Genomic DNA, 12,655 nt, shown 5'->3' with positions numbered 1-12,655 from the left:
AAGAGGAAAATTTTTATAAGCTACATGAATTAATTACTGAAGTCATCCGGTTGAGGAGCCAAGGGGCTGAAATGTGGAGAAGGTGCAGAGTTATTAAAGTTTCAGATGTGAAAACTACCTAGAACTTATGTCCCAAATGAAAAAAAAATCTCAGGAAAAGCACCGTATGTAACGTGATGGGTGAGCATCACAGAAAAGGTGTTGGTAGGTAATGAAAGGACCGAAGAAAAAGGGATCAGCAAAGAAAGTTGTGCCTCAGAAGGCAGGATGTGTAGGAACAAAGTAAAAACAAATGAAAGGAGCTTGAGAGAAATACCAAAACATTCTTCATCTAGAGAAAATGTTGGAAAGAGAAAGGCTCCTGTGCTGTGAAGATGAACTATAATCTCTGCTGGATAAGCTGATGATGATCTAGCAACAGGGCAAAGTCTGGAGCCTTACTGAGGGTGTGGAAACAGCAGTTAACCAGCCAACGAGGGAATAAAGCTCAGCACAGCTAATGGGCTCCAGTCAGGGGAGCGGGATCACTGTTGTTCCAGAATTCAGGCAGAACAGGTATATGAAACCATATGTGTGAATGTTTTGTAAGGAGGAAAGGGACCATGTGACAAGAGTGCAGTTTCTCTGTGTAAGAAGGGAGGAGAGAGTTGTGTGGACCAGAGCAGGCCTATTAATCTGACTTCAGGGTGCAAAGCTTTAAAACAGATACTGAAGGAAAGAATTTTTTATATAGTACATAGAAAAATTTCTATTTTTTTTTTCAAGACCTCCCTTGAACATGGCATGCAAATCTGGTACTTTGACTTGCTGGAAAAGTGATGTCTTGTAAGATCTAACCTTTCTGGATCTCAGTGAAGTGAAGAATTTGCTATGGTACAGCAACATATTTGATATATTGCCAGGAAATGTTTTTCTTTGAGACGGAGGAGACAAATAGGGAAATAGGGGAGGACATTAGGAGGAGAAGAGTAGTGGAGCTGCAGTTCTCTAATCAAGGTTACCTGCTCAGGTGAGGTAGTTATGCTTTTTTTCCCCCCATATACTGACATTACATCCTGTGCAGTCTGCAGTGCTTACCGGTTCTGTGCAGATGCAGAAGGCACACACAGTGCAGATTCTCTCTTGTTTTGCTCTTACAGAGTTTAAAATAAATGACATTTTGGCTGAAAGTATATGTTTTTAGATGGAAAATCATAACTGTTGTTCTGGTATTCAAAGCAGGATTGCAAAATGACAATTGGAGAAAGGGAAACAGTGTAGAAGGGAAAACAAGACAATGGAAAAGGAGAAATACAAACATGCGACACTGAGGAACCTTCTTACTTCCTCTGTGCAGAGGAGCTGTTGTGGCTCTGGATCTGTACCACGTTTGGGGGTCAAACTCCCGCAGAGCACTAACCGTTCCCAAAGGGAGGGAAAGAGCGGTGTACACCTCCTCTGCTGCCCCGTGGTCCAGGCAGGGGAGAGCACAGCGAGCTGTCCTCAAGTGCGGTGAGGGCAGGCTGTACTCCTGGCTGCGTCCAGCTCTGTCCCCCAAGCAGAAGTGTGGATGGGCGGCTTGGTTCAGCTTTCCGGGACCTCTGGTTCCCCCCTACACAGCATTTCACTTCCTCATGCTGCCCCTCCGTGTGTGCCCCTTGCTCACCAGAGACTTCCAGCACTCACCAGCCTTTAGTATTCTACAGAAATGGGCATACTTCCCCAGTGCAAACCTGTGACATTCAGAAACCAGAAGCTACCTGGTATTCATTCTGGTGGGGCGAGAACTTTGTCACTGAGAAGTGGCCGCACAGTGTCTGTGCAAAAATATTCCTATTTATTATAACTCCAGAGAAGTTACTGTACCCTAGGGATGAGCAGTTCCATCCGACTTGGCTGCAAAGAGCTATGGTTGGAAGGAGAGGAGTTTCTCTGAGGGAAGCAACAAGAAGGTACACGCTGATAAAGTCCTTACACATACAGAAATGATGTGGGTAAGCCAAACAAAGAAAGCTTGAGACAAAGGAGAGGGAAGTAAGGATGTATTTTTGGGGAGGGAAGAAAGTACTCTTTGAAGCACAGAGTCAACCAACCGCAGCTGGTTACAGGAGGAAGAAAAGCGTGTCCGTCAGGCGGAGGAAAAGCTACGCGTGCAAAACTAGTGAGAAAATTAAACCGTGGCACGGTACATGGTTATTTCTTATTCTGTGTGGAACAGTTTAAAGTAATGCTTAACTCTGATGTTAGGGATCACTTCTGCAGAGCCTGTGGCTGTCCCGGAGGAGATCAGCTGAAGCCAGAATGCCTTTGAGGAGGAGCTTTGTGGTCATAGCGTAGTTTAGCAGCTAAGGGAGTTTGGATGAGCTGGGACTCATCATAGGGCATATGCGATTTGATGGGGGAAGGGATGGGAGGACTTCTATGGGAAACGGCACTGGTAACACATTACCAGAAATGATGAGAGCACTTAAAAACATTGTAACTGCGGTGCTGGGATCCAAACCAGTTTCCCAGAAGCTGCCTAGTAGGAAGTAGGATGGGTCTACACATTTCATGATTCGGTGAGCAAGGCTTAAAAGGTTGAAGTTAAGCATGGCCTAGGTGAAATAAAAAGAATGGGACATGCAAGCAACCCCAATGCCAAGGTTATTCCATGCCATGTAAGTTCAGTAAGTAGAGTTGAGAGAGCTGAAAAACTTGACCAGGTTTGGAGTTCTTATCCTTATGCAGAGGCTTATTTGAATCCCAGGCTGTTTCTATCCCATGCATGCATTTCATTTGCCATGTGTAGCATTAAAAACTGGAAAGATCACGTAAGGGGGAGCAGTAACCTGAGCTCAAAACGCAAGCTGACCTCTATTCTGACAAGAAAAGCAGTGCTGTCACTTTGGGGTGAAATGTATCTTTTTGCTGGATTCTAGCACAGAACTGAGATGGTCATGGTCAGTTGTCGGTAATGATGTGCTCAATGAGACACTCCTTGAGTTAAGTGGAAGCAGCTAGAAAATCTGTTCCAGTAAAGCTCCTCAGGCTTTGGCAGTAAAAAATAAGAATGTTTTTGCACAGGCATCTTTTCTGCAATTTCCTCTCTGCTTTGCAGCTAGCTCAAACCTTGTGGGGATGGCCGGGCTGTTGTAGGTTTGGGGGTTATATCAGTCTTTCTGCTTCCAGCCTGCTGGTGTTCTCAGCAAAGTGCTTACCCTGGGCTGAGGTCCCACTCTGAAGGCATTGGGATGTCAATAGGCTCTTCATGAAGTCATTGCTTTGTTAAGGAGGTTAAGGGGGATAAACATAAGTTATGACAAAGTTCCAGCTTTGAGAGTCACAATTAAATGTATGACAAACAAGGACTCTATAAAGTGAAGTACATACAAACATATGCATGTAGCAACTTTGCAAGAAACATGTTTAAAGAAACTCCCCAGATCTGAACTATCTGTTGAAACAGACTCATGTGTCTTACATTTACCAGTGAGTTGAAGCAGTGTATCCCCTTTTCATGTGTTTGCATATACCAAAATAAAAACAATCTTTGGAAATCAGCCATTTAATTGTCATAATAAAGCCATGTTATCTTCTTTTCACAGGTGGGAGAACTGAAGAAACAGAGTTATGAAGTTGTCTGCTCAAAGCCATAAAGGAGGCCACTGACAAATCCAGGAACAGAAGCCAAGTCTCCTAGATTGCAGCCTAAATGCCATCTAATACTGTAATCAACAGGAAAGTTTGCCTTCCGATGTTACAACGAGGTATGTCGTAGCATTACCTATATATTAATAATTTTCCCAAGGGAAGCACATTTTGAATGTGTATGTTTGCCTACGGTCTCATCTTTTGAGGTGTTGAGCACCAATAGTTGCATTAGCAGCTGGTTTTACTTGCACTCAAACTTCTGAAGCAGCGCAGCAGCTTTTTTGCATAGGATAGGGAGGGTTTCCTTCTGGCTTTCACCTCAATCTGACGTATTAATGCTGTGGGCATCCCAAATAATTCAAAAAAATTCTTTGGATTCTGCTTCTGAATTGTGTTTCTCGTACTGTTTTCCTTATAACTGGGCATTTTTTTCACAAATATTTCTTTGTAAGTCATATTTAAGACAAACTGTTCTCAAAATCTGATTTACTAAAATTACTACAAGTTAATGTCCAAAAATATCCCAGAGTAGCTTCAATAATTCATATTTCTAGATACTTTAGAGTCCAGCTTCAGGGTTTTCTTCAGGGTCCTGAGCACTTAGGTCCATTCACCTCAGCTTGCCCTTATAGAACATGATGGGTAGTTGGCATCATAGAAAAAGGAAATAGAGTTGTGTATTCCCAATGAGGATGTTCTTAGCATTGGAAATATTTTGGAAATATTGCTGTAAATGTGTTGGAAGCGTCAAAAGCTCACGTCTGGCTCTGGTTTAGCTGGAGGGGAGGCTAGGCCAATAGATCCAGGTGGCAGAGGTGCTGTGAATATGGAAGCCCATTACAGAGCCCAATGCTGTCTGGTGTGTTGAGGAGTATTTGTCACAGTTTTGGCAAAGGTACAGTTTGCTTTCTGTCTCTCCTAGCTATGTCCTCCTATACTGAGTCAGGGACATGTACACAATACTTCTCTTTGAGATGCTCATCTTTTGAGGTGTTGAGCACCAATAGTTGCATTAGCAGCTGGTTTTACTTGCACTCAAACTTCTGAAGCAGCGCAGCAGCTTTTTTGCATAGGATAGGGAGGGTTTCCTTCTGGCTTTCACCTCAATCTGACGTATTAATGCTGTGGGCATCCCAAAATAGTGCTAGTGTCCAACACTGAAACACTATTGAAGCATTGTCTTAGTTGTAGGTAGCTTGGTGATTTATTAAGAGAAAGTATTAAATCAGGTTGGAAAACTGTATTACCTCTACAACATACTCCTGAAAGCACCTTCACAGTTTCCAAATCTTTGTTTTCAGTAGTTTGCCTGGACACAGGTGATGAGCATGCTCAGAGAATACGTCAGGTTAGCTACAATCAAACCTGTAAAGCATCTGCAATTCATCCATGCTTCTCCCACCAGCAGGTGTCATTCTGGAAAAAGGAAAATATTGTAATTTCCTGAATTGGAGAATTTGGCTGTGACAAAGAAGAAAAAAAAAAAAAGTTTGCTTAAAATACAGTTTTTGAAGGATACTTTGTTCCAAATAAAACCCAAGAGAAAGTTGGCCGGGGTGCATTTTTTAATAATCTTTGTGCAGTGTGTAATCCTGACATATGACCAATGATGAGCAGATGACTGGTAACCAATGTCTAGTTAAACCTGTCTTCTGCTTTTCACTGTTCTCTGTGACATCTTCACCTGCTTAATCACCCCTATGACTATAAAATCAGTGACATTCATCAATATTTATGATGGGCTTTTGGCTTTAGTTCCCCCAAAGGAAACAGAAAGGAAAGCGTTGAATTCAGATTCATTTACTTCAAGGTAAACTTGACGTAATCTCACAGAAGCAACTGAATTCAGTAGAATTGCTTGGGATTTAGTTTGAAGTAACCAAAAGTAGTATTTAATTTTCTACTCCATAAATAAGCCTCAAGCAGAAAATAATCACATTATCATTTTAATATCTATTATAATGTTTATGTTTTCCTTTAAGTGTTCATCTGGGTTTTAGCTGCAGCCTCCTTTAATGTGAAGAGATTATTTTTGATTTCTCAGGAGCACAGTGAGAAGGCTATGCCTGAATTGTAAAGAACCAAGATGCTGCTGGTTCATTGCTGAGGGCTCTTGCTCTACCGAATCTAGTCTTCTGACTGTTAAAAACAAAGTTGCTGTGAAATCGATGCAGAACATGTCTTGCCCACCCTATATCCTACTGGAAGTTTGTTCCAACCCATCACAGCTTTGATGCTTATAAATATTTTTCTATCTTTCAGCCTAGATTTACCCAGGGCCCTTGTGTCTATATTGTCTTTCTACACTGAAGAGTTTTTCCCCTTCTGTTGTGATTTCCTCCCTGCTGATGTATTTAGCAAAATCAATGACACCCCCTTTCAGGCTCGATTTTAGTAAGCCAGAGGTGCTAGGCTGTGGGCCAACGTGCCATGCACAGCCTGCCAGGATGGCTCCTCTCATCCAGCGCTGACTTTCCCTAGGGGCAGGCTGTGGGCTGTGTGGGTGTGCGTGGGAGCCACACGGTCCCTTCCCCTACCATTTGCATCCGCACGTAGCTGGGAAGTTTGGGCCTGAGCATCCCAGGCTGAACTAATAAAATTTGCATAATTTTCTTTCAGAAGCTTGGTTTTCCATCCCCCAGCATTACTTTAAGTTAAATTGATCTTTTTTAAACAAAAGCAAGCAGATGTGTCCATCCTTTGTTATTGCCGTGCATACGACATTAAAGCAACAGCTTCCACACCCTGCCAGCAATTCTTCACCTGACACATCTTAGTGCTGTATCTGCCCTTCTTTTCTCTTCACTGCGGTCATCTTCCAGTTGACTAGTCTGGCCAGGTTTATCTTAGCTGTTTCTAGAAGTGCTACTACAAAGGACTATTTGCTACTGTGATATGATAGTCCACCAAAACTCTGCCTGGAATCAAAGGGAAATTTGTTTGAGGAAAAAAACGAGAACAAGCTCCAAGGCTTGGCTGCAAGGAATGCATTGAAGTGGGAATTAGTTTTACATTTTCAGAATTTTTAATTACAACAAAATGATATAAAATAATTGTACTTTAGGCAGACATATCTTTTTCAATATAGTATTTAACTACGAATGCCACAATGCTTGTCTCCTGAACAGTATCAACCACTTGGTTGCTGAATTAGTGTATAAATTGAGAATTTAAAACTTTGCTTTAAAATAGCTAAATGTGGAGTCTTGGGTTTGCATGAAGTCTGTATTAGTGTTTTCTGACTTTTTGAATATTTAGTTTTGAAAATGTCGTGGTATTCTACAATTTGAAATTCAAAAGTATAGAAGTATTGTGAATGTGACTAGTTCATTATGCGCTTTATTTCTATAGGGCCTAGATAACAGGCTGTGATGATGTCCAAGAGGTTTTTATACATTAATGTATGAGATTTAGATACAATTTTATACAGTAAAGTATGAAATTTAGACAAAACTATTTCTTTGGAGTTTTAAATTTTTTTCATGGTTTTAGTTAAGTGAAATCCTATGAAATTTTGTTTAGTTGTTTTTTCAGTATGTTATTTTATTAATTTTAGAAGAAAAGCATGTGCCTAAATGTAGACCTTCTGTGTCATTTTAGAGCCCCTGGAGATCCCACCCAGCCTCTCCCTGCCACTTCAAAGGTGTGGGTTTCCTGTCAGTCCCATATCGTATCTGCCAGCCATGCACAGTTATCCTGGATACTCCAGGGTATTCCAGCAGGCATTAGGTACCTTCTTTTAGCCATCTGAATTTCTCCTTTAGATAAATGCTGTAAAAGATAATACACCTCTACCAATGCTTAACAAAATTAAAGATAGCACAGCTGTGAAGGTAATTCCGTCTAAGGTGTTTTATTTAAGTTTAACAAGACATAGAGGCAGGAAAGCAATTTCATGTGCAAGTACAGAGTTACTGTGTTCAACGGGATGCTATCAAGAGTCTGTTTTGAATTATGATGGCTGAGCTGAACCTGTGCATGCGTTGGGAGCTGCTGTTGCTGAGGGTATGCCCCCCGAAAGCCCTGGCCAGAAATCTGGGGCTTCTCATCAGGAACGTAGGGGTCTGATGTTTTAAAGTGTTTGGAGCATGGCAAAAGTAAGCTTAATTCCTCAGTTTTGGGCATGATGCAGCAAACCAATTTTGCTGAAAAAGTAGGTATTTTTGGGTACTAGGGCACTCACAGGGAATTAGAGGAACACTTGCATTAATTACTTAGGCAATTAGAAACCTAGGTTAATCAGGTCCATTTTTGATGGTCTACTGAATCAGAGGGAAGTTAAAAACCTTGAATATATTAGTGTAATTATGTATGAATTGTACTGTGTGGTTACTGAATTGTTTTTTATAACAAGAACAATTCGTTGCATATAATATATCAAAGTTATATAGTGTATAAGTATAAAACATATAACTCAAAATAAAATTAAAGCTATTGGAAGGCAGCAAACTCTGGATGAAATTCACCACAAGGATTAATTAGGATTGTATAGACAAAGAACACTCTCCCATGAGCTTTTTTTAACCAGTCACTAACATTAGGATCATTAGGAATTTGGACTACTTTTGCAGAAGTTTAAAAAATGAAATTGTTACAGAAAAAGGCATGATGCAGAGTGACTTGCAAAACAATCATAAGATCTGATTTAGTAGTGTACAATATTAATTTTGTAAATTGTGAATGAAGCAGAACTGTTTTCATGTGCTGATTTTTTTTTTTTTTTAAGTCTTTATCAATCTTTGTCAGGATGAACCCCCAAGGCATGACTGTGATGGCTGTTTGAAACAAGAAACAGATACCCTCTTGGTGTTATTCTTTTCACTAATCACTGGGAATCTGAGCCTGAATGAAGATGGAGGAAGACTCCTACAGAGAACCGGGAACGGTTTGTCCCTTAAGAAGGGTATAATGGCATTTTTAATGTTTTTACCAAATACCAGGGTATGTGATAAAAGTTTATGGATTGGGAATTAATTGAAAGATTGTGAAATGGGAAAGAATGCACATTATGGGAAGCCTTGGAGAACTACAACCTAAGCACCCTGAAATTTGCGACCAAGGCCACAGAATGTCTCTGGAGTTATTGGAACCATCTCAGATGACTGTTATTTCTGATATAATTTACCAGTCCCAGTAAGCTCCCCCAGCCAGACTGGGAAAAGACATTCCTTTTATTAATGTTAGTCCAGGGGACTAAAGTGTATTCTGGGAAATGAAACATATAGTTTAAGGAATTAGCTACAGAATTCAGTTTTGTAAAAAAAGAGACAGTGTGCATTTGTACCTGGGAGGTGGTATAGGTTTTGAAAAATGCTGTTCAAAAGAAAACGTGCTTATATCTAAACTCTGTTATCTGCAACATAAAGGTTTACAGTTTTAAATGTATTAAATAACGTATCTGTATGATGAAACGTGAAATGTATAATTAAACTAATAAGTATAGAACTAGTAAATGTTATCTAAATCGTATGTGCAAATATTAAACTGTTTCATTTCTAGAGGTTACAGAAAACACTTTAAAATTTTATACAGTCTTTCCACCCCCTCTAGTTTTTAATGTAATTACAGTTTTAAAGCTAATCTATTAGTTTTTTTAATATTTGCAGTTGTGTTAAATTTTACTGAGGAACAATTTAGTTTGGAGAAACCGTTACACTTTATCCCAACTGTGGTTCGTGTTGTTTGAACAAGAAGTCCCTGAGTGTTTGTCCCAAATACCAATATTTTCACTCCACTGGCAGCTGTATATTTGTGGTCACCCTACAGCAATGTATGCAAAGAATGTATACAGTGGCAGTGCCTCTTCCAGAAAGTACCAGAAGGAAAACTGGATGTGGTCAACCCACACATAATTTGCTCTTCTTGGTGGAGGTCTCGCATAGACAACACTTAAATGGCACTTTTTGTTTCTGGATAGGATGAAGGTAAGAGATGGAAACCATTCAAAAGCCATTGCTTACATTCCCTGAAATGGGCTAAAAAGAACAGCTCTTCTGAGACACAGTTTTACACTGAACATACGCAGAGCTGCGTTATTATTAATTCTGAAAACGTGTTTACAATAGTTAGGTAAAATATTTAGTTACTATTTAAACATTTTGATGTATTATAGTTCGTACACAAATTTTAGCTGTCTACTGCACTTAACATTTCCAATTTAAATAACTGGTTTCATTAAGAATTCTGTGATACAAATTAATAACAAAAGGCAGTTAATACAGAGTGCAGTTATGAGATCAAAATACATGTGGTTTAAATTTAAATAATTAAATGTTAGCATTTCCCTATAGAGAAAGGTTATTTGGGCAGTGGTGTACTGACATTATCACCACCCACGGAGAAGGGGACCTGTTGATCCTATCGGTTAAGCAGAAATTCAAAAAAGGAAGAATGTAGGTCTAGCGGGTTTGCTTGGTGTGAGTGATTCACACAGGAAAAATGCTGATACCTGGAGTCATCGTAGTGACCTTCTCTAATGATTAAAAAGAGAAATAAGCACGCAGTATTTTTGTCAAGCTGGAGGGTTTAGGTTGCTTGCTACGTAAAGGTGGTCTTGGTTATTAATATAATAAGTGGAAAGTTAAATGATGACCATGGAAATACGATAACAAGTGCTATTGCAAATGAGACAAAAAAAGATTTTCTGTGGGCATTAAAACTGATCGTCCAATGTGTTAACCATGGGGCTGAAGGACTGCTAAGAAAATGATGTGCAAAGTGGATGAAATAAAGGATAAAAGTGTGTTTAAGTAGGTATTTCTTCAAAGCTTCCTTCAGGGAGGTGTTTCTAGGCACTACCATACTGCTTCTGACAAATCATGTCTGTTAAGCTGAAGGTAAGCAAACAGCATTCATTTAGCAGTATACAGTGCTATCTATATCTCTGAATTTCTGTTTGGGCAAACCTTTATAATAACTTTATTTGACCTAGAAACAATTCTATTAAAACCATCCATTACTAATTTGTCACTATTTAATGTTAGTTTAATATGACAACTCTGGGATGGCTTTGCCTGTTACTCCTGGAAGAAACTACATAAAATTGGGTGGGTTCGAGTAGTTTCACGCAGACCTGGGACTGCACAGAAAAGCCAGTTCTCAACATCACTGCACATAGGGAAAGCTTGTCTCTGACCCTCAGTCGAACAGCTTGAACACATGCTGAGTGAAACCCCAGGCTACCAACACTCTGCACTTTGGCTTTTGAAACTTTCTGGGTAAGATACAGTTTCAACATGAAAAGTCAAAATACAGTGGTTTACAATCAGTTTTGCTTTGTTTGAAGCTAAAACTCAAAGCAAAACTCCTGAGGTATAGAGCTGTATGAAGCAAAACATAAGAAAATTAACAGAAAACCTCTGCAAACTGAACAATCTAGTTTCACCCAGCTCTTGAAATAACCCCTTTTTGCTAGTTCACTTTTCAATTGCATGTGTGGGATGTCAAAAATTAGTTGTTTTCACTACCCTGTGGCACAGGTGATAAACGCCGCAGCTCCAAAGCATAACCCTCTGTCCGAGCAAGGTCTCACTCTCACTCTCTGTCTCAGCTGATACTTTCGACATCTGCCAAAAGATGATATTTTCTCAGTCCCTGGCTAGTTACGTTTAGCTCTTGATTGTCTGTAAAAAAAGCCTGTATGTTTTTTTGTAGTTGCATCCAGCTCTGAACTAATTTCCTAGATCTATAACAATGCTCTAAATAGTACCCAGTCCCAAAGTAGCAGCAGTAACTTCTCCTCTGGGGGATCGCCCGAGGATTTATGGCATTGTAAGTTCAAAGCCTGATATTTCAGAGATGCTGAACACCTGTTTCTCTTCCTAGCTGGTATGGGAGCTGCAGGTGCTCATGCTCTTGTGAAGATCAGACCTCTTCTGCATCAGTATGTTTATTTACAGTGAAACAACAAAGAATCCTCTGCTCTCCTTTCACTTTTTGTAAAATTGTAGTGCAACTGGCTTGAAACAAACCTATGAACGGCACCAAGCCAGAAGGTACTTCTAGGAGAGCATTGCTGAGCGTGTGTGAGTTCAGACTCTCAGGGCTCCTTTGTTGGCTGGGCAGCTGATCCATTTTCTTTCCCCCTAAAATATTGAGGGAGTGAACTCCTGAGCCTCCAAAATTATCACTGACGGAGAAGCAATGCCTCAGCAGCAGTGGGACTAAGTGAGTCAGCTTCTGGATGTAGATCTCAGACTTTGACATCTTTGTTGAGAAGAACTAGAGTGATGTTCAGGAAAAAAAATAAAAATTATTGTCAGATAATCAGTGATCTTGTGTACCTATATTTTGCTTATTCGTATGTCAGGTTTTTGTGGTGAACCAGTCAGTACCTAGGAATGTGCAGAGTGCAAGCAGAATGACCAAATTTGAAGGTTGAAGGTATCTTGAAGCACAGCTCACAGGCTGGGTTACATGAGGATTATTGTGCATGGATTTTACAATATAATGGCTCACCTCTGCACAAGAGTGAATTTTATATGGTGTGAGCATATGTCACCGAAAAAACCCAACATTGGGTTGTTGGTGGAATGCAAATATTATGTGACTCTTAGTCTCACTTGGTATTTTAAACCATGAGAGTTTCAGATTTGAGTCACAGTAACTTGTAACTAGGATATGTATATACGCATATATAGCACACAGGCTGTAAGCAAGGCTTTTGCCTTGGGGTTATTTTCTCCTCAAATTGCAGATTTGGTTCTCTGTTATTGTAAGCCATTACAGCCTCAACGAAAAGTTAGAAGTCAGATCAGATGCTTCCAAAATGTGAAAAGAAACCTGAACTGGGAACCCTTAGTCTTCTATTTTCTTCTCCAGCCACTTTGATTTTTAGAACCCTTGGTCCATCAAACCACGTTACATCTTTCCTGCACCTCTGCTTCTCCATGGTGCTTCCTGTGTGGAGCTGGCATCGGGATTTGTTGGGCCTCTAACTTACCTCATCAGAGCACTCAGCAGCATCTCATCTTTTGTTAGAAGCAGAACACACTACTTAAAGAGCACCTTTCACCCAAGACCTTTATTGGAAAACTCCTCTAGT

General features: G+C 40.1%; 1 long non-coding RNA gene across 7 annotated transcripts in view; it reads left to right on the top strand.

Moving 5' to 3' along the window:
• The window catches only part of LOC130145248 (uncharacterized), a 90,444-nt gene extending 78,174 nt beyond the window's left edge, over nt 1-12,270 (top strand). For 6 of the 7 annotated variants that reach the window (XR_008820430.1, XR_008820428.1, XR_008820432.1 and 3 more), the window contains 2 exons: nt 3,567-3,728; nt 8,339-12,270. This is a non-coding gene — a long non-coding RNA (uncharacterized LOC130145248). The other variant, XR_008820431.1, reaches the window with a different exon arrangement.
• The last annotated feature ends 385 nt before the right edge of the window (nt 12,271-12,655 follow it).

This window comes from Falco biarmicus, chromosome 2 (assembly GCF_023638135.1).
Source record: "Falco biarmicus isolate bFalBia1 chromosome 2, bFalBia1.pri, whole genome shotgun sequence".
NCBI lineage: Eukaryota > Metazoa > Chordata > Aves > Falconiformes > Falconidae > Falco > Falco biarmicus.
The sequence above is the reverse complement of the archived record's forward strand: the minus strand, read 5'-3'. Positions and strand labels throughout refer to the sequence as shown.